Source organism: Megalopta genalis, chromosome 13 (genome assembly GCF_051020955.1).
Source record: "Megalopta genalis isolate 19385.01 chromosome 13, iyMegGena1_principal, whole genome shotgun sequence".
In the NCBI taxonomy this organism is placed as follows: domain Eukaryota; kingdom Metazoa; phylum Arthropoda; class Insecta; order Hymenoptera; family Halictidae; genus Megalopta; species Megalopta genalis.
In genome coordinates, this window is record NC_135025.1 from 9,477,492 (window position 1) to 9,497,607 (window position 20,116).

Sequence of the window (20,116 nt, forward strand, 5' to 3'; positions counted from 1 at the left end):
AAGTTCGCGTTCAGATAAATGAATTGTCACCAGTTAGCTGTTGCGACGTCTTTGAAATGCGTGAATCTAAAATGTGTCGCAGAAGGTAAACGATGACAGCTGTACTATCTAAATCGAACGCTGTGCATGGTTAAGTTTTGTCAGCATTTTTTAGGCATTTCCGATAGTATAACGCACTGTTGAATTCGTCTCGAAGTCAACAATAATCCTGTCATGTCAAAAACATATGCAGTCATTTAAAAAACCACTCTGCACTCTTTCCAACAAATCATTCATCGTCGTTGGCTGAACATTATATTCGTGTGCTAGTTTCATTTTTAAATATGCCCAGACATTTTCGATAGGGTTTAAGTCTGGGCTTTGAACAGGCCACGCTGTCGTTTGAAATGGTTGAGCATGCAGTCAATATTTGACACTTTTTGCAGAATGCCCGGGGACGTTGTCATGTAAAACGACGTTACATTCTGGTACTGGCATATTGTCAACTGTATCTAGTAGATTCCTTCCTAAAATGTTCTTGTAAGTGTACTGGTTCACCGTACTTTCACTTCGATACAGTGAATCTACACCATACGCCGTGATACAACCCCATATCATAACTGAACCACCGCCAAATTTAACTGTTTGTTTTATATGACGTGGCAAAAGTGGTTCACCTTTCCTTCTCCAGCACCAGGAACGTCCATCCGATAAAATTAGATGAATTTTACACTCATCTGGAAAGATTGCATTCTCTCATTATTCGCTTGTCCAGCTTATGTATTTTTTTGCAAAGCTCAAACCGGCTTTAATATTCTTCTTTGAAAAGGCAGGTTCCTTTTTTCTTTCTAATAATACAGAATTAATTTCCTTTAGTGCTCTTCGAGCCGTCCATTCGCTTGTTTCTTTTCCAACATCACTTTCCAACAGCTTTGCAGGCATTGATGCTGTCTTATCAACATCTGAAGTAATATTCTTTGCTATTTGTCGCTCATTCTAGCAAAATAACAGTTTTGGACGATCTCCGAAAGATGTAGGAACGTCATTTGCATATTGTTTGCGTATTTTATGCACTAGAGTTTGCCTAGCAGTAAACTTTCTAGCAACTTTTTGTGTCGATAAGCCAGATTTTAACTGCAAAATAATATTATCTTTCACAGTTTTAGATAATGATTTCATGATAGATTACTATATATATATATATATATATATATTATTACTATATATTACTATATATTATATTAATATATAGTATAGTATATATTAATTATTATATATTAATTATTATATAATACTATATATTACTATATATTACTATATATATATATATATATATATATATATATATTACTGCCATAGCAGATTTACCGCGATGCAAAACCGATTATACGAAACAAAATTGCATGTATCAAAATAATAATGATATCACGATCGTTGAAATCTTGTCAGCAACTTGAAACATTCTACTTAATGCTGTATATTTTGTTTCGTTTGTATTCTACACGCAACATGGAATAAAATATTATTTACGTAAAAAATCTCACGTATGTGTGTTGAGTTTTGTTAGCTATTCGCATCTTACTCGCACTGACAATTCGATCGGTGCTTCTGAAGGGTTCCAATCTTTCTAGCATCGAACTACTAAGAAGTTCTTGTTTTTAAACCTACAGAAACTCACCAAAGAATTCGAAACCAACTTGTCTAAACTGATTGCATTGCAATAGTACTTAATGAAACTTTATTGTTTTTGAGCGGTAATTAAAATTGAAATCTACCCGAATTCATAAGCATACTGTACCGAACTCGATACCATCCCTACATTTCGGCCGCACATTTATTAAATCTCTACATTCAAACGGTAGAGAAAAGTGATAAAATGGTATACAATACTGTCTCGCAACAATTCAGCGCAATGGAGCTGTGGGGATATAATATTTCCACGAAAAGAAGTACCTCTATCAAACAGCACACAGTCGCCTTCTTACGCGCCATTTCTCTTTATAATAAAAGATGTGTATCATTTTTGGTATGTATTGAACGAACTATTAAAGGAGTCGCTTTTGCAATATATATGAACGCGAACATGCTTCCTCGGTAGAAGGGGAAACGTTCGAATGCGATGAAAGAGAATAACTATTCGGAGAGAATGCTGTACATTCTTTTATAAAATTCCCTTCGAAATACAGGGTGTACCAAGAATCGCGTGGTACATCGAGAGGCGGGATGATTCTTCGTGCAAAGATTAAGTAAAAGTGTAGAACGGACAGTTTTTGCGAAAGGAAATGAAAGGAGCGAAAGTTTTTGTTCGAAGAAATTGACTTTGGAGTGCCTTCAAATGCACATGCGATTGCATTACTCGCTGAATTGAATCTATTTGAATCACAAATTACTGGAAGTGTTTCTGCCATCGTCTTAAACAAAGTATTTTATATTTTCAAATGTTTGAATGATGCTGACAGTAGAATTGCTAAGCTCTTAACTCGACCGATGCATATTGTTTCATGACAATGTCGATATTAGACACACCTAAACTACGTAAGATTTCTATTATAATTAGACTGCGAATTTTACACATTCAAGGCAAGAGTGTGTAAGTGAAAATCAGAGCAATGAAGAGATCAGAAGAATTTAAGAATCCTGTTACGCTATTTACAATTTATGCGAACTGTTAAAAGAAGAAGTGCATCTTTATTTAACTCTTCTTCCGTGTAATCGATGCAGACAATGTTTCGTTTGCATTTAAATTCGCATTCTAATTATAACAAATGCTTGTTATAATTCGTGTCGTTCGTTCTATGAATTCGCAGAACGCGGAACGCGTTATTATCGCGTTAAACGGGAGTCTACTGTATATTTCATAAACCAACCGTATTTCCATACGCGAATTTACAAAATTATTTAGAACAGTTGAGGAACTTTACAATTCTTCTTACGTGTCATACGATTGCGGCATTGTTCACGAATATAATGCAAATCAACCGCGTGAAATAACTATTAGTCAACGTCCAGTCTGATTTGTCACAGTGCCGCAAAAGTTTAGGCATAGTTACTTATGTGAAATAAATTTGCCACGAACCTCTCGAAACGCGTTCTACAAGAAGTGTATCTATAAATCACGGCGCTTTCAACTTCGCGTTGCGGCGTAAAAGGCAGGCTCCGAATGTTGTTTGAATGGAATTCCGTTGAAAGAATTATTGGAATGATAAATGCGCTTTAGCTCGCGAGGGGAAGAACGTGCAAGGTTAAGTTAAAGGGTTTCGGACATTCTACATATCTTTGTTAGCGTCGTGCGAATGGAAAGATGAGATATTCAGGAACCTCTCCTGAAAAAGTTGATAAACTTCATTTCTGAGAAGTGCTTTATTTAAAAGTATATGTGCTTTACTTAGTATATACGGATTACTTTCTGGTAATTATTAATAGTAATAAATACTGCTTTTTAAAAAATGTAGTCCTTTGATTAAATAGCATTAAAAATCTGAGGGGTAGATTTTAAGATAATGAATACATAGAGTAGAATGAATGAAATTGTGTCAGAGAATTATACGTATCCTTCGTTTATCTTCCAACGTTTTCACCGACCTTTTTAATTAGACTTGTATTTTCATGTTTCAGCATATGTTCGACTGGAGTAATTTTATGATTCTTCAAACGTATTGCCGTCTATTATTATTGAAAATATCGTCGACCTCGTTGTATGGTTTTCTTGAAGATACGCAGCAATAATAACCTCTTTGCTTTAAGACGTATAGTAAATATGACGACTACTTTCATTCGGTGTTTTATTGTTTCTGATCGTACAAGTTTTCACTCACTTGTTATCGCTCCCATCCCTTCAAAATTCTTCCGAGGTGTTACATTTGAGCTCCCTGCAGCTTCTAGTCACTTTTTCGACAAAAAGTGTCTCCTTGTGTTCGTGAAATTCATGCATGTCAAATATTAGCAAATCTTTACTTTACATGTATGTTTTTTCACTGATAATAACCTCGAGATATACGTCATTTAAAAAAGAATACAAGTCATAAAGTAGATATTTCATAAAAGTCAATTTTCATTGTTCGATCATAAAGTCAGTTTTCGTAAAAATATCAGAATAATATACCCTGAAACTTGAAAAGAGTGTTAAAGGGGTACGAATTGAAAAAATCGTGATACTTAGTTATATTATTTTTTCTTTCCAAGAAGATAAACAGACCATGGAGTAGGTGCCGATTGCAAGCTACAACTTCGTCAGTTTCGCGAACTTTCGGATGCAATTTTCACGCAAGGAAAATACTGAAACAGACCCGATTTTTGATCGCCTCAAACAGCACTTTAATATTTGCCACGATACGCTGAAAACTTTCAAGCAGATCTGCACACCTGAGGAGTATCGAAAACGGCTCCCAGCTGCGAACGGTTCCGGTTCGACTTTCTATCGAGCTAGTTGCTGCGAGGGCAACAGAAAATAGGGAACCCGATCCGGGACGACGCGAGAACAACGGTTACCATCGGATCTCATAAGAAAAGTTGCTCTTCTGCGAAGGAGATGTCAGCGTTTATTTCAAACATCATTGCCGCAGAAATGAACAGGTCACGCGGATTATGGAGCAGAAGCTGACGAGGAGTTTCTTCGAAACGGTATTACAGTTTAGGGAACATCTTCTTTATTTCCGGAGTCGGGGCAGCGCGTTATGGGACAGGCAAAGATAATGTCAGAATAACCGAAATGTCCAAATCATGGTGTAAAAATGTATATTATATATTAATATTATATTAATATATAATATAGTTATAATAATAATATATATATATATATTATTATATATTATAATATTAATATAATATATTAATATTATATTAATATATAATATAGATATAATATAATATAATATATTAATATTATATTAATATAATATGTATATTATATATTATATTAATATTTTCACTTTTAATAGATTTGCCAATCCCCAATTTAAATATTGGTGCTGGAAATACATTTTAGTGAATTTCAGAATATTTGTGCGTTTAAAGTCATCTTTATAAGTTCCATTGAATAACATACATGCCGCCTCTAAAATAGTCAAACCAATTAAAAAACAACTAGCAGGTTTATTAAACTTTTAAATTAAAAATTCGTAACTTTGGAGTGACTTATAAAATATTATAGAAGCACCTTCATGATTTTTGGTACAGAAATTGGTGGCGTGTTAAACTTTGGTCAACGTCTACGTAATTAGTAGACCTTGTAATTAGCGCGGACAATTTTTATTTTGCATAAAAATTCGCTGTTGATTTTAAACAGTTCACAACGTTATGTAGAAAAAGTACCCGGAACTTTTCCTTCGAAAGTTCCGCGGTGCATGCATCTACAAAAATTATTTGCATCTCAGTGGTCTTGTTTATGTCAGTCGACCTCAAGTATGTTCCGCGATCTTTACAAAAAGCTGTCCAGCAAAGAATTTGTTCTCTTCGTTCATGAAACCTATTATACTTTGCGAAGAAACATAATGGATGTACATTATAATTCTGAACTACGAACGCAGAGCAGCTGCGTCGCGTCGCGTTCGTAATTCAGGATTATTATTATTTATCACAATTATTATCATTGTTTCCCTATTTTTACGATATTTGAATTTAAAGGGTCAAGTATCGCTCATCAACATTCGCATAGAAAAAGATTAAAACGATGCTTATGCCAGTATAGTTTTCGAATTCAGCATTTTGGTAAAAAAAAAAAAAAAGATATTGAAATTCAGTAAACTCAAAAACGTGAGAGTGCAACGGTTCCCGTACAATCCTCCGACCCGTTCATGTTTTAAATTCGGCTAACCAGATTAAGACACGGGCACCTTGCATTGTTCATGAACATGATTCCCGAAATGGTTCGGTCGCGCTTCGGAATACGCCGTTCCACGGGTCATCGAGGCGCGCATTGATCCCCTCGATCTTAGATAGAATCGTTACGTTTATTTCCAAAGGAGATCTCCGAGCCTCCATCAATGGTAATACGCGGACGTGCCAGGATTCGAAACTCGTATCATCCCTTGCCTTCCACCCCTGTATCTTTCTTCCCTCCCTCCTAGCACCGCGCGTCGCGTTACCTCTATCCGTTCCATTCTTCCCGCTTGGGATTTACATAGATCCCCGGGTCAAGCTGCGGATTACAACTCCGGACGTCCTCGTGCGAGACTTTCCGGCTCACGTACTTGTACGCAAATGTTCGAATTGTTTCGGGTCTCCTTAACAAAGGATCGAGTGCCGCCCGTTCCACATTGAATTCTTCTCGTTCGATTAGCTCCCGCAGAGAAATTGGGGTTCGTTCGGCCAATAAACCCTCGGGGAGACATTTGTTGCCTGAATGCTTTCCGCGAACGTTGTTTCCTTTTTTTTCTTCGTGAAGCATCTCTGGAAGTTAAGGCTTCGGTTACGGTTTGGTCAGCAGTTGTGTTCACGATACTGGGTATCTCTTGTGCAGTTTCGTCTTCGACGCAGAATAAAATGCAGTGACGGATTAATGTATTGAGATAGTACGTAATTTTTCGTAGAAATATTTGTAGCTTTTGATTTTCACATAACTGAAATTACGGTGAGACTTTCTCAAGAAACGATTGAATGAATTTCTTTATTGATGCATGCATTATAATGAGAATGGCGAAAGGTTTAACCCTTTGCGCTCGAGTGGTGACTCCGAGGCACCACTAAAAAATGTTTGTATCACATTCCAAAATAATTCTTACATCGACAAAATTTAGATTTGAGAAATTGTTAAAAGTATAACTGTTGTATAAGACACAAGACTTAATTTCACACGCATAAAATGCGCTCTGTCGTATGAAATAGAGACAGCGTAGGTCAGAAAAATTATTTTAGATTTACAGTTGAAATTGCATCGAGTGCAAAGGGTTAAATAAATACAGACTTTCCATCGTTATAAAGCAACGTACGTTAATTACCTAGAGGGCTCGATATTTGGACAACTTTTGAAACGCACCTTTTTTAGAACTGGACTAAACGTCTTGAATTTTTTTTAAATGATAGAGGAACCAGACTAGTAGACCATAACTAGAATGCTTTTTTTTTAAATTTTGCTATTGCTTAGAATGACAAAATAGAATAAAAAACTCTTAGTTTCCAACTTTTTTATTTAAAATTTCATTGAAATCGGTTGACCTTGATCTAAATAATTAAAGATCGCAAAAATCGCATTTTTGTCCGGATTTTTTACACTTTCGATCAATCAGAATGAGAAATCTGCAGTTTTTACAATATTTTAACGCTTGTAACTTAACTTTGCGTTAACTCAGCATGCATATAATTTACCAAGATCTAGAAAACGCATTTTTTAAATTATCGTTATAGGTTCAGATAAAAAAGTTACAAATCGAGAGCTTTTTATTTTGTTATGTCACTCCAAGTAACAGCGAAATTGTGACAAAGTAGTTTAGTCATTGTCTAGTATACTAATCCCTCTATCATCTGAAAAAAAAATTCAAATCGTTTAGTCCAGTTTTAAAAAACTTATCGCGCTTTAAAAAGTCACTGTGTGACACCCATTAAAAATTCCTAATTCTATCACCTTTTGTTCGATAAACTAAAAGATTAATCGTCAACTAAAAAATCAATCATCCTGTTAACTTAAACATCTTGCTGCATTTTTAAAATTTGCAGTGCACCAAAAATATCCCGTCATTCGTATATATCTTCTCGATGTAGATTTCGGCGGAACAAAGCGATCATCCGCGATGTAATAAGTGTACTGTTTCTGACAAAGTGCTGCGTCTGACACTCTGACAATGAACATGCTTCGAGTTCACGGATAGTTTCATCTAAAGATACGTTTCCTGTTTCTCTATCGAAGTGTGAGTATCCTGTGCTTGGTTAATATCACGGTACTACGTGGAAGTTATGTACGAAAGATTACAGCTAATACTCTATGTAGCACTTGTTACAACAATATTTAGAATGAAATTCTGGCAACTATCCTGAATGGAGGTTATTCACGATTGATTACTCTAGTTCAGGGGTGTCAAACTCGCGGCCCGCGGGCCGCACATTTTTGATGTCAAGTATCAGGACGTAAACAATAATTTAACTTTATATATGTTTATTACAATGTACTAGTCAAAATAAAAATATTTGTTTCTATGAACACTGATTTTTTTTTGCGGCCCATCTAAAGTTAAGCATTGTTTATTTATTATTATGGCCCAAGTTAGCTTTTGAGTTTGACACCCCTGCTCTAGTTGGTTGTTCTCGATGAATTATACATCGATGAAGATTAACCTTGTAGGTGGTAGGTTGGTAACCTCGCGGATGTCATCTTATTTACGACACGCCACTATAGTGGTTCACTCTATTTACTTATTCGCTCACCGTTTGGACTAAACGATCTTCGCACATACTTGCTTCACGCTGTTCGGCCCTCACAACGTTTTACAACAGTATAAATAAAATAATATAAAATATAATATAATTTAATATAATATAATATAATATAATATAATATAATATAATATAATATAATATAATATAATATAATATAATATAATATAATATAATATAATATAATATAATATAATATAATATAATATAATATAATATAATATAATATAATATAATATAAATATAATATAATATAATATAATATAATATAATATAATATAATATAATATAATATAATATAATATAATATAATATAATATAATATAATATAATATAATATAATATAATATAATATAATATAATATAATATAATATAATATAATATAATATAATATAATATAATATAATATAATATAATATAATATAATATAATATAATATAATATAATATAATATAATATAATATAATATAATATAATATAATATAATATAATATAATATAATATAATATAATAATATAATATAATAATATAATATAAAAAAATAATATAAATAAATTAATAATATACAGACAGAATATATAGTCTTTGTTTTTGACGTAGAGAGTAACAGTTTTTTATTCTGTCGTAGAGAGTAACAGCCCTCACAAAAATCAGCAGTGCCTAAGAGGTGAAGCCTGATTCTAATTCATTTAACTGCCACAAGAACTTTACAAGTTACAGAACACAAATTTACTCTTAGAGACGTTTCGTGTTATTTTTTCCTTTTTATTTTGTCATAATAATAAAATTAAAAGTATCTCAGTCATTATGCAATAAACTAGCCTCCCAAAAATTTCCAAAAAGTTCAAGTCGTTCTCAGGCCAGTTTCGACGAAGTTTTAATACCGTTCTAAAAAAATGGTACGAATCCTTTTGTTGACCCGTTGTATATTTAGCAGCTACGCGAGGCACACGTACAGCCAACTGAAATGTTTTACCCTCTTTTCTACGGAGCTATTTTTAATGGATATCTCTGAAGGATGTACATCAATAAATAATTCGCCGTTCTCTTTAAACTGGAAGAGGTTAAGTGGGTTATCCGGTGCAAAAGAATTGAATATTGCTGTGGAGTAGGAGTTTAAGGCATCCAATTAAAAACGAATCGCAGCCGCGGTATATCCCGGCCCGAGCAGTGAATGAATTTCACGTTCATTCCCCGGCTGGAATAATTAGCGTCGTTTCAAGTGCCCTGGCACTATCGATTCGTTTCATCTTCGCGTGCTAATTTTTGTTTTCCGTTTACTCGGTTTAGCAGACATCGGATCAGATGGCTCTTTAAGGTGCTCCGAGGAAATGAGCTCCTAATTTTTCATGTTACTTCCTCGTGCTTTTCATAACTATTAATAGACCCGTGCCTTGACACGAGCGGAGGACCTACAGCGACTCGGATTCTTAATTAATTAATTTACCTGTCAAACAGATCCGTATCGTTTCGTCGCGGTATGAAAACCCGGTTTCGGTGTTTACACGGTCGGCTCATTGTCGAGTTGCGACAAAATAATAGGACATGTTGATAAAAAATGAAAATTAAATGGAAAAACGGTGTTTTTCAATACATTGTAGTCGCTGAGGAACTGATTTGGATAAATTCTCGCAAAATTGGGGTGTTATTTTTTACCATAATTGCCATAATTAATTGCAAGAATAGCTCGAAATTAATATCGCCATTTTAAATTAGATTTTCCAATTATACGATTATAGCCAAATATCGGAATGAATCATTGATATTCGCAAGAAATAAGTTGAAAACGATGCTTATGCCAAGGTTTTTCACCATAATTGCCATAATTAATTGCAAGAATAGCTCGAAATTAATATCGCCATTTTAAATTAAATATTCCAATTATATGATTATAGCCAAATATCTGAATGAATCATTGATATTCGCAAGAAATAAGTTGAAAACGATGCTTATGCCAAGGTTAGATCTTGTTAGCCCTTGAAATTTGAATATTGCACTTTTCATAACGTATTCGAATCCAGCAACGTCAGGACCATAAGAGCGCCGATTTTCATAAATTTCGTTCGAAGTTATAGATTGTAGTTTTTTGTGTATCATTGTGCAGCACAGTTCTCCTCATCGATTCGCCGGAACCAGGGTTTGTTTACAGCACAGTAAATTCGCACATTTCGGTGACAATTTTTTTGACCGTTGAAGAATTCGTAACGATAAATCGACGCTGTCGCGGATGGAATATAAACTCCCAGAGAGCTGTGGAAGAAGGATGCGATTTACGGCGACGAATCGACGCGCTGAAATTAATGGTCCCGCGACTGTTTCGACGAAGTATTACTTTCTTTACCTTCGACAGCGAATAGCACAGTTTCATTACACTGCGCCGCGTCTTTGGGATATAAATATAATTGCGGACGCATGAAACGTAAGATCGTATCGAGATAATGAATCGGATAGCATTATGGCCACCCGACCTTGCCCTGGAAGATTGGATCAGATTTAACCATGAATTATAAATGTGCTCTAGCTGCATTTTAATTGTGCTCAGCTTAAGCTTAATGCATTCGCTGTTATATCGGGAAGATCGTAACGGCATTCAAAATTAGAACAATTTATTTATTGAGATATTACGAGGGAAGATAAAAGTTACTCTAATTTTGCAACCTTGCTGCACCTTGTACATCCTAACGAAACGTGATTTATTTATAAGGTTTTCTCTGATTTTTTTAAATCGATTTTCAAGTCCGATAAAAAAAAATTATGTCACTGGAATCGATCGACGTGGCAATCAAAGTGTTAAGGGGTTGCATATTACAAAAGGTTAAATTAATAAATTTTCCGTAGATGAAGAATGGAGGGTTTATTCAAAAATTCTGAAAATTTCAAGCGTTTATCTATCGCGAAAATTTATCTCGTAGAAATTTTTAAAAATTCACATCGAACCAGGCAGAAACAGTTAGTCTTTATTCAAGTCGATTTGAGAAAAATCGATATTGCAAAGAATAACAGCAGTTTCAACTCCATTATGCAGTTTTCCTTTATCAGCTGAAGAAAGAGAAAATCGAGAAGCAGCTTCGTCAAAGACTACGTAATAGTCTCGAAAATATTATTTCAGAATTTTATTGAAATCGCGGTCTTTCTGAATTATATTATTATTATATATGTATTATATATAATTATATATAATTATATAATTTCATAAGTTTTCAAATCAAATTTTGATTGCATTCTGGAAGAATATTACTATTAAGGACATTTTAGTTGGACATTTTTGAAAAGATCTGTTTTCGTTTTGTCAAAAATATGTGCCCTCTTAAACAAAAATTGATTAACGATAGATTACAACACACGAGAAATGAGTTCACATTTTTAAACGTGGAAATCGAACAAATGGTCAGCATTTAAAATGGACGAACATATATTCAATTACAGTTATTGCATTTTTATAATATTTGTAGCAATTGATTATTAATTTGCGGTCTAATTACACGACAATAATAGAACGATTAACAGAATCTAAGAGGCCGAAGTTCTATTTGGCCCCTGTCCCTTGCAATTGACGCAAACAATTTTCACACATCCCGTGAATCTACAGTCTAGTAATAATGAAGCCCTTAACACGTTCCGTGCCGAGCTTTTTTTACTCGAATCTTCACACTTTGATATTTTACTAAAACTTGATGTATTACGTGCAATTATTAATTCTCGTACACACAACAACGTAACAAAAACTTATCAACGCCCATTCTTGCGGTGGAAATTGATTCTTCGGTTCTAAATTTCTTGTAAACAATTTGTTCAGTTCACTAAGTAAACATGCAAGCGTGTACCATCGATGGTACACGTGGCACGGAACGTGTTAACTCTGGCGTTCGTGTCCGACGCAGATTCCGAAAGAACAAAAAGAACAGCTTTCAATCGTATAAACTTTGCATGCGCGAAACCATCCACGGGCTTCGAACGGTGTCAATTTTCTCCCGAGAATCGAGCGAAAATAAGTTTTTAAAATTGATTTACAGTTCTGAAACGACCTAGTTAAGTAGATCAAAAATATTCTCCGTCAACGGGTTAATTGAAGTAAATAGATTTGGACCGGTCCGCTAAACACGTTCGCATAGTTACGGAAATTAAACGATTCAGAAGTTTCGCAACTCCGTCGGGAAAAAAACTGTTCGTACTTACGCGACGTGTGTATTTTCAATCTCATCTCGATTCAGTTCCCATATCCGCGATAATTTCAATTGGCCGTGTGCGTGGTCCTAGACTCTTAATTGCCGCGGATTTCAAAGGAGGTCAATCTCCATAATCGGGATCCGATCCCGTCGTACCGCGCGCTCATCGGCGGGTCAACTTTCCATCGCGCGGAATACAGAAATTCTGCAATAAGTTTCTTCCCGAGGAAAGCCGCGCGCGCGGGTCCGGAACGAACCCATTAAAACACAATTCATTTAAATCTCGAACTGTGTATGAGTTTCTCGTGCGCGAGAGAGGAAGTAGGTTAAAAACTGGCTCGAACGTACCATTCTGTGTAACAGGGAAATCCGATTTCCGCAATTAAATACCGCGGTTTTTCTCTATGATACGTATATGCAGCAGCCGGTGGCTCTCGACCGCCCCCCCCTCCCCCCTATTGAATTCATTCATCTCGACGGAATTTCTTCTCGTCTACTACGTCTAAGTTTTGAATTATGCATTCCGACGTTGGCTCGCAGTCTAGGCTTGTCCCTTCGAATGTATCGACGATTTTTGCGAAAATATTAGCGTGTCTCGCGGAGGGACGCTTTGCATAAGAGAAGAATACAGAATGAAGCGGCGTTTATTGTGTGCTTTGCGGGTTTAGCGGGTCTCGACGCCCACTTTTCACGAGTACGCCTCACCGTCGATCGAGGATCGCTAATTGATCGCTTAATAGAACACTCGTCCGCGGGCGGATGATGCGGAAAATGCTGCTGCAACCCCGGCGGTCCACGTTTCAGATTCAATTTTTTGGCGGAACCTTTGGCTTCGCACGTCGATTTGCATGGTTAGGCAGAATTATGAATGACAAGAATGGATCGCACTCGTTATCGTACGAAATTACAAAGGACAGATGTTAAATTGGATTGCAAAATCTAAGAAACATTGAGATCATAGAGCAATGTATCTTCGAATTTGTAACTCGATTTCACGTCTGTCTTGATAATTTCGTACAATAATGAGTGAAATTCAACAGGGTTATCCGAAAGTATCCATTGGACTTTTTTTGGGGGGTTATTTGAAAAGCAATGTTCATGCCCACAAATCAGCAATAATTCATGATCTTAAAGACAACATTAGGAATGAAATGGGTGAATTGAACGAGCAAATATGCCAAAACGTCATGGAAAATTTTAATATTCGAATTGATGTCTGTAAACGTGGTAGTGGTGGTCATTTGATAGATCATCTTTCACACATAATTGTCATAGATGAGCCGTTTATTTTGAAAGTGGCATAAGTCACTTCACCGTAATGAAAAGTGGTGATTTTTTAATGTTTATGCGAAATTATTTATACTGAGAAAAATATCAGTATCCTGAGATAACAAATACAAGTAAATCTTCTCGAAAGTTAGCATCCATATTTTTAAACGTGTTAGAACGCAAACCCTTAAATATATCGACTTAGAAACAAAGTGACTTATGCCACTTTCAAAATAAACGGCTCGGATGAACTTGACAATTAAATGAAAAAATCAATAAAATTCAAAATAGTTTGTTTTTTGTTTAAAGAAACTTCTTATAGACTATTTTGTGTAATCCTATATCTCGTCATTTATAATTCTGCCTAACTATGCAAATCGTCAGATCAAATCAGCGTACGAAGCCGAAGGTTCCGCTAAAAAATTTAACCTAGAATGTGAATTACCGGTGTTCCAGCAGCTCTATGGTCTCAAATCAAGATTTAGCAGTTCAGATTCTAAATAAGTAATTCTTGTTAACTGTTTTAAAAAGCTATTATTAAGGATCTCTAAATATCTGTTAATAATGTTTGCAGTCGAGGTTCAATGTGAAGTGGTATATAAAACTAAAGCATAGAAACTTGGATCTTATATATTTGGTGTAGGTGCTTCTATTTTTAATTACATCGAATTACCTTAATATTATCAGAAATGATCAAGTTACTACAAATGATTCGAAAAAAACGACATTTGAAGAGAAATAAGCTTTTTCCTTAAATGATGCGATAGTATTAATGAATGATGGATACTTAAACGATGAAAATTGGTTTAATATTTTTTAATAAGAGCAGATAGTATTTATGTAATGAAAATGAATTGTCCGTAGAAAAATTGGATAAATAATGAATATAATATACATAATAATTGTATTTATGAAGTTCCTCGACGTAATTTTTCATTACTAATCAAATTTAGTATTATTAAAATTTACTTCGAAATCCTATCATAAATTAATTAGAAAAATAATATACAATAATTGTAGATTTAAAAAAACCCATAATATCCTTACTTAAATATACTTAATATATACTTAAAAACGACAATGCATGAATTTAATTTAAATTAATCTTATTGTGGATTATCAGTTATTTACGGATTCCTCTAATAAGAACATTATGCCGCCAAATTATTTGATCTTAACGATTTACATTTCATTAGAAACATTTCATTAAAAATCGCTGAAAATTGGTGGCTCTATTTGGGAATATGTACATTCTAACGCGAAACGCTGGAACGCAGAGTTTATTTTGCGCTATTGGATTCCGAGGGTAAACGGAATTATGTGCGAGTTGCTTGATAGACTGTTCATAAAGTAAGGTTTATGTGTAGAGAGTGTTTCCCGTCTATTCATTAGAACGAATAGGTAGAATATTGTACACGTTCGACGTTTCTGGGTTATTTGAATACGCCGCCATAGTATCTCGCACAACGAGAAGTATTTGATTACTTACCAGCCATTGAATTTTTACATTGTCCTGGTTTATCCTATCATTGTACGTCAGTTTACTCGCCATTCTCTCCGCATTTACTAAAATAGCCGTCGCGATGATAATGGAGCGGTTGAAATTGTCAGGCGACGTTATTTTTCCGAACGACGGCTACAATGGACCTGGCATTCGAATTCTTGTTGTTTAAATGTCGAATCGATACAAATTCCTCGACTGGATAAACGTAAACTTACCGAGATAACGTTTGCGTATACAGGGTGAGGCAATTGGATAACTGGCTTGTTTTTGACGATAGAAAAAAAGAGTGTCAGACAAAAGTTGTTTGATTTCAAGGGGCACATTATACAATGTTAATATCTTTTTTACAGGTGGAGGCGTAGAGGACATATGAAGGTCAATCTTATCGGAAACAAGCGAGTTATTCAGGTGTTTTGTTTCAAATAAATACTGTCATAACAAAATAACATTTATAAATGCTTCCTGCGATATATATTCCTCTATTTTTGTGACGTGATAAAATCTTGGAGAGCAAAATATTACTATTATGCTGAAGATAACGATCTCTAAAGTTTACAATGAATTGTCCCATAATAATTACTTGCAACGATTTACTTTATGATTGATTATACATGCGATGCATACATATACACACAATATTACTCACAGATGTATTATTCGAATTAAGAATTTCCTTACCGATATTATTTTTTCAAACAATTTGTTGAGAAATTGAGGCCATACAATGGCTCACCAGACATATCACGTCACATTTTTATACCACTTTTATAACACTGACGCCAGAACCGAAGAAAAATTGTCCAAAAACATTCGATCAACACGATCTGGCCACCACATAGTAGTAGTTTCTGTATTGCACGTGATGTGCGCCGTCTTTGCAGGATCTGATTCATCTGAAACAGATGTGCTCGAAAGACCTTTGAATCGATTCGTACTTGACAAGCGCTGTTCCAATTCAGTGGTGGCGGTCATTTTAATTAATTAAATGAGACCATCTCGCCGACGAAGTACGCCACCGTTGCATGTCGCGGTTATCAACAAAACGCGCGACATTTAATTAGTAAATTAGCTTGCCGATGAATCGATCAAAAATCGGAACAAATATCGGATCGCAGAGTGTGTTGGCAGAACTGTAAATATCAGCCGACTAATTCATTTCAAAGTAATTTTCGGAACGATAGTACCCCAGGAACATCGTCAAAGAATCCTAAACAGCGACTGAGAAACGCGTTATGCAGCGTTTATTGTTGTTTACAGACGCTTTACGCGGTGAATAGCATTATTATCTCTTCGAGTCGCTGCGCTGGCTTCAGATCAAATTGCTTAAAAGCAGCTAAAACCGGGACATCAGACTACGCAAGAGTGGCTGAGGAATTTATGAGTAATACACTCGTTGTATAATTATCGTCGTGCATGATTGGTTGCCGGTAAATGAGCGTATGTGCTCTGCGTACGACCTCGATCGACAAATCTGAGATAATTGGATGCTCCGTATCGCGGTAACCTTTAGATAGTTGCATTGATACGAAGGGGATGCTGCAACGACTGCCACGATTATCGTATTTTCTCTACAACGATAAAAGGACCAGCTGGAAATAGAGCAATAGGTGTTCGAAAGTGTCCGTAATTACACATAAATTCGAAAACAGCTGCCCCCAATTGACAGAACATCGATTTAGGATTGTAATTGTGTGTTGCCTATATATTACCGATCCTGAAGTAATTTGTGTATCTTTAACGGCGGCGCTGCCACCGCGACCAAAAATACCTATTTCTCATTACTATCGTATGAAATTGTCGTTTCTACCATCGTCGAGCTGCTCTAACAAATTTTAACGTACTCATTGGAGAACTTTATCCAAACTTTTGTAGCGTATGTGCAGAATTAGATTTCTAATAATGAAGGTAAAATACTTTCTTCCATTTTTATAATTCTGCAGTTTAATTTTCTTCGCTGATGTACTACTAGCACTACTCTCACCACTCTCAGCGGTTTTTGGATTAAATATTTGTTCCCGTTTCTTCGGTATAATAACCTACATTACTTGGTAAACTGAAAATTTCCAAGTCCTGAAAAATAGCAGTACCGTAAACTTCGGGAGTTCTTAAAGTCCAAGCTCTTAAATAATTAAGCGACTATATTTCCGTCGAGTTTCATCCGATTACAATAAAACTTTCAGAGAGTGTTCTCGAAATGTAATACTTTTACAAACAATCAAAACCTAAAAATTGATCTTTCTAAGATTTCTGACTAAGCGTTGAGATAATTTACATTTTTGTCAGATTATTTTTTAGTGTATTCTTATTCTATTCACTTATACTATAACATTTATATATTATTATTTACATAATATATACATAACACATAACATTTATATAATATTATTTACATAACATTTATATATTATTATTATTATTTACATATATTGTAACATTTTCGAAACGATATGTAAGATCGGCCACATAACGCAAGCGAATTCATTCTTCAATAAAAATATATAACTGAAATAAAAAATTAAAGTTGTTATATATTTTTATTGAAGGTCGAATTAAAATATTATCTGAGAAGTGGAGAATAATCGGTGACTAATAAGAATACAAATATTTAAATTTTAATGTTAATGTCGTAAACATAATTAGTCGCGGCACGACCTGACGACCACTTTTTAACGCGATTGCAACTTCAATTTCAGGTTTGCAGGCACAAAAATAATTGGCTGCCGGTAAAATAATTAAAGGTTGAATTTTTATGTCGATTCTCACGGTACGATTCCCGCTTCCTATTTAATTACAGAGAAAACGTTGACATGAAACACAGTATTTAGTTCATGAGAAAATTAGTCCAGAGTGCACTTTGATAACAATAACCTTGATTAAATTGTTTCGTGTCCACTTTATTGTGGGCGAAATGTTCGTGCAGACGTCGTTACGTTCAGCATTAATTATTTGCTGCAACTAAATTCGACATAGTATTGCGTCAAGAGTGTTCGCAACAAAATCTTTCAAAAACGACGCGACATTTCATGAAATTATTTATTTCTATTCAAACGCATCTTCGGACTGTTTCACGAATCGTAAACAAATCCTCATAATCTGCTATTTGAAAGAACCGACGATTTAATTCGCAGAAAAAAAGAAATTGAATCTGCATGAGAAATCTCATTTAATTGCCGCGCGTTTAATATACCCCGGTTAAAATAACCCGTAAAAGGATATCCTTTCGCTGTTTATTAATAAATTGAGATTAAAATTAAATTCCGTCCGTACTTGATGCAAACGTTGGAAACTAATTTAACTTGGTGATTGCTTGATCTACATTTGCGGAAATACATGTGCATCGATATTATTTAATGGCCGTGGTTTTACAGATTTTGCTTCTCCTTTTCGCATCAGCGAGAAACGTGCGTGATTATGAGCGACGTGTGAATTCAATTTAAGTCACAATGCGCACCGAAAGAACGGATAATTAAACAGATGTTATTCTTTCAGTTTAATTAATTTCGCTGTGTGTCGGGAAACATTACGGGACGCGTGGCAACAGGTGGGAGAAAACGTAAACGATGATTCTTCATGATAACATCGAATGACAATTAGTGTGACCGAATTGTAAATTCGGTTTTATTGTTTCTATTGCCCCGTCCTACCATTATATGTACACTCTCGGCGCTATTGGTACGTCAAACAAATTTTGAATTATTACTAGATAAAAAATAAAAGCCTAATACAGAGAATTTATGTGCTGTTAACCTTTACTGTACACATCGCATACAAATTTCAGGTAGTACACACGCGGTGTTACACGCTGGAACAATTTCGAACAGCTTTCACGCTTGAACTATTTATTATTTTGTATCTCAAAAATTATTGAACATTCATTAGACGTTTTAAAGCAAGGAACAACAGTGACTTTCTTGTAATTATAACTCACACGTGGTAAAAAAAGCAAATTTATTCTAGGCTCCGATGAAAAAATTGAAAAACATGAGTTTTTCATTTATTTGTCATTCCAAGTAATAACAAAATTAAGTATTTAAGTCATTGTTTAGCAGGCCGGTCCTTCTGTCATTTAAAGAGAAATTCAAGTCATTCAGCCCAGCTATAAGTTTCTCAAGTCGTCTTAAGCATGTGGCCGGCTCTGTGTATTCTGCAAAGAACAAAAGCTGAACGAGCAAATATTGTCCACGATAATCGAAAGCCAGTCGACTCGCAGTGTATGAACCAATTCCGGTCTGCGAAAGCTCACGGTAAACTCTCAGAAAACTAAGAAAGTTCTTCAGAGATATCCGAAGACCATAAAGCCTGAAAATCCACGTGTTTACTCGGAAGAATTTCGACCGAGATTGAGCAAGCGTCATGGAAGATCTTCAAAGGATTTCCGCCATGACTATTAACGCATCGGTAGCGTATTTCGTTCATCGATTTCATGGCAGATACGGATACGTATTTTATAACAATTTATGATTGAGCTTTACGCTGGACAAATTTCATTAATGTTATCCTTCTGTTATATCACCCGGCTGATCGGTAATTCTTTAGAACTTTTGACACAAAAATTAGATAATGCGGAGTTGAATAATTTTTTCAACGTGTTCGAACATGAGTGATACATGAGTGATATATATATAATTTTTATATAATTGTATAATAATAATTTTTTACGATATATTCGAACATGAGTGATATATATATTACTCATGTAACATTCATGATCGAATATATCGTAAAAAATTGTTCAACTCCGCATTATCTAATATATAGAGACAACAATTTTTGTTCTATATTATATTTAATGGAACATACTAGATACAATATTAACCGACTTATCCACAATTA

At 34.8% G+C, this 20,116-nt stretch overlaps 1 protein-coding gene and 1 long non-coding RNA gene across 6 annotated transcripts in view; one reads left to right on the plus strand and one right to left on the minus strand.

The window, feature by feature from the left end:
* LOC117224884 (uncharacterized) overlaps nucleotides 1-16,158 on the minus strand; it is a 28,970-nt gene extending 12,812 nt beyond the window's left edge. For 2 of the 5 annotated variants that reach the window (XR_013034678.1, XR_013034681.1), the window contains exon 1: nucleotides 15,269-16,158. This is a non-coding gene — a long non-coding RNA (uncharacterized LOC117224884). Of the gene's footprint in view, nucleotides 1-4,926; nucleotides 6,367-15,268 lie in introns of those variants that run through there. The other 3 variants (XR_013034680.1, XR_013034679.1, XR_013034677.1) reach the window with 3 other exon arrangements.
* Nucleotides 1-20,116, plus strand: part of LOC117224883 (protein amalgam) — a 270,190-nt gene that overhangs the window by 97,714 nt on the left and 152,360 nt on the right. The window lies entirely within an intron of this gene.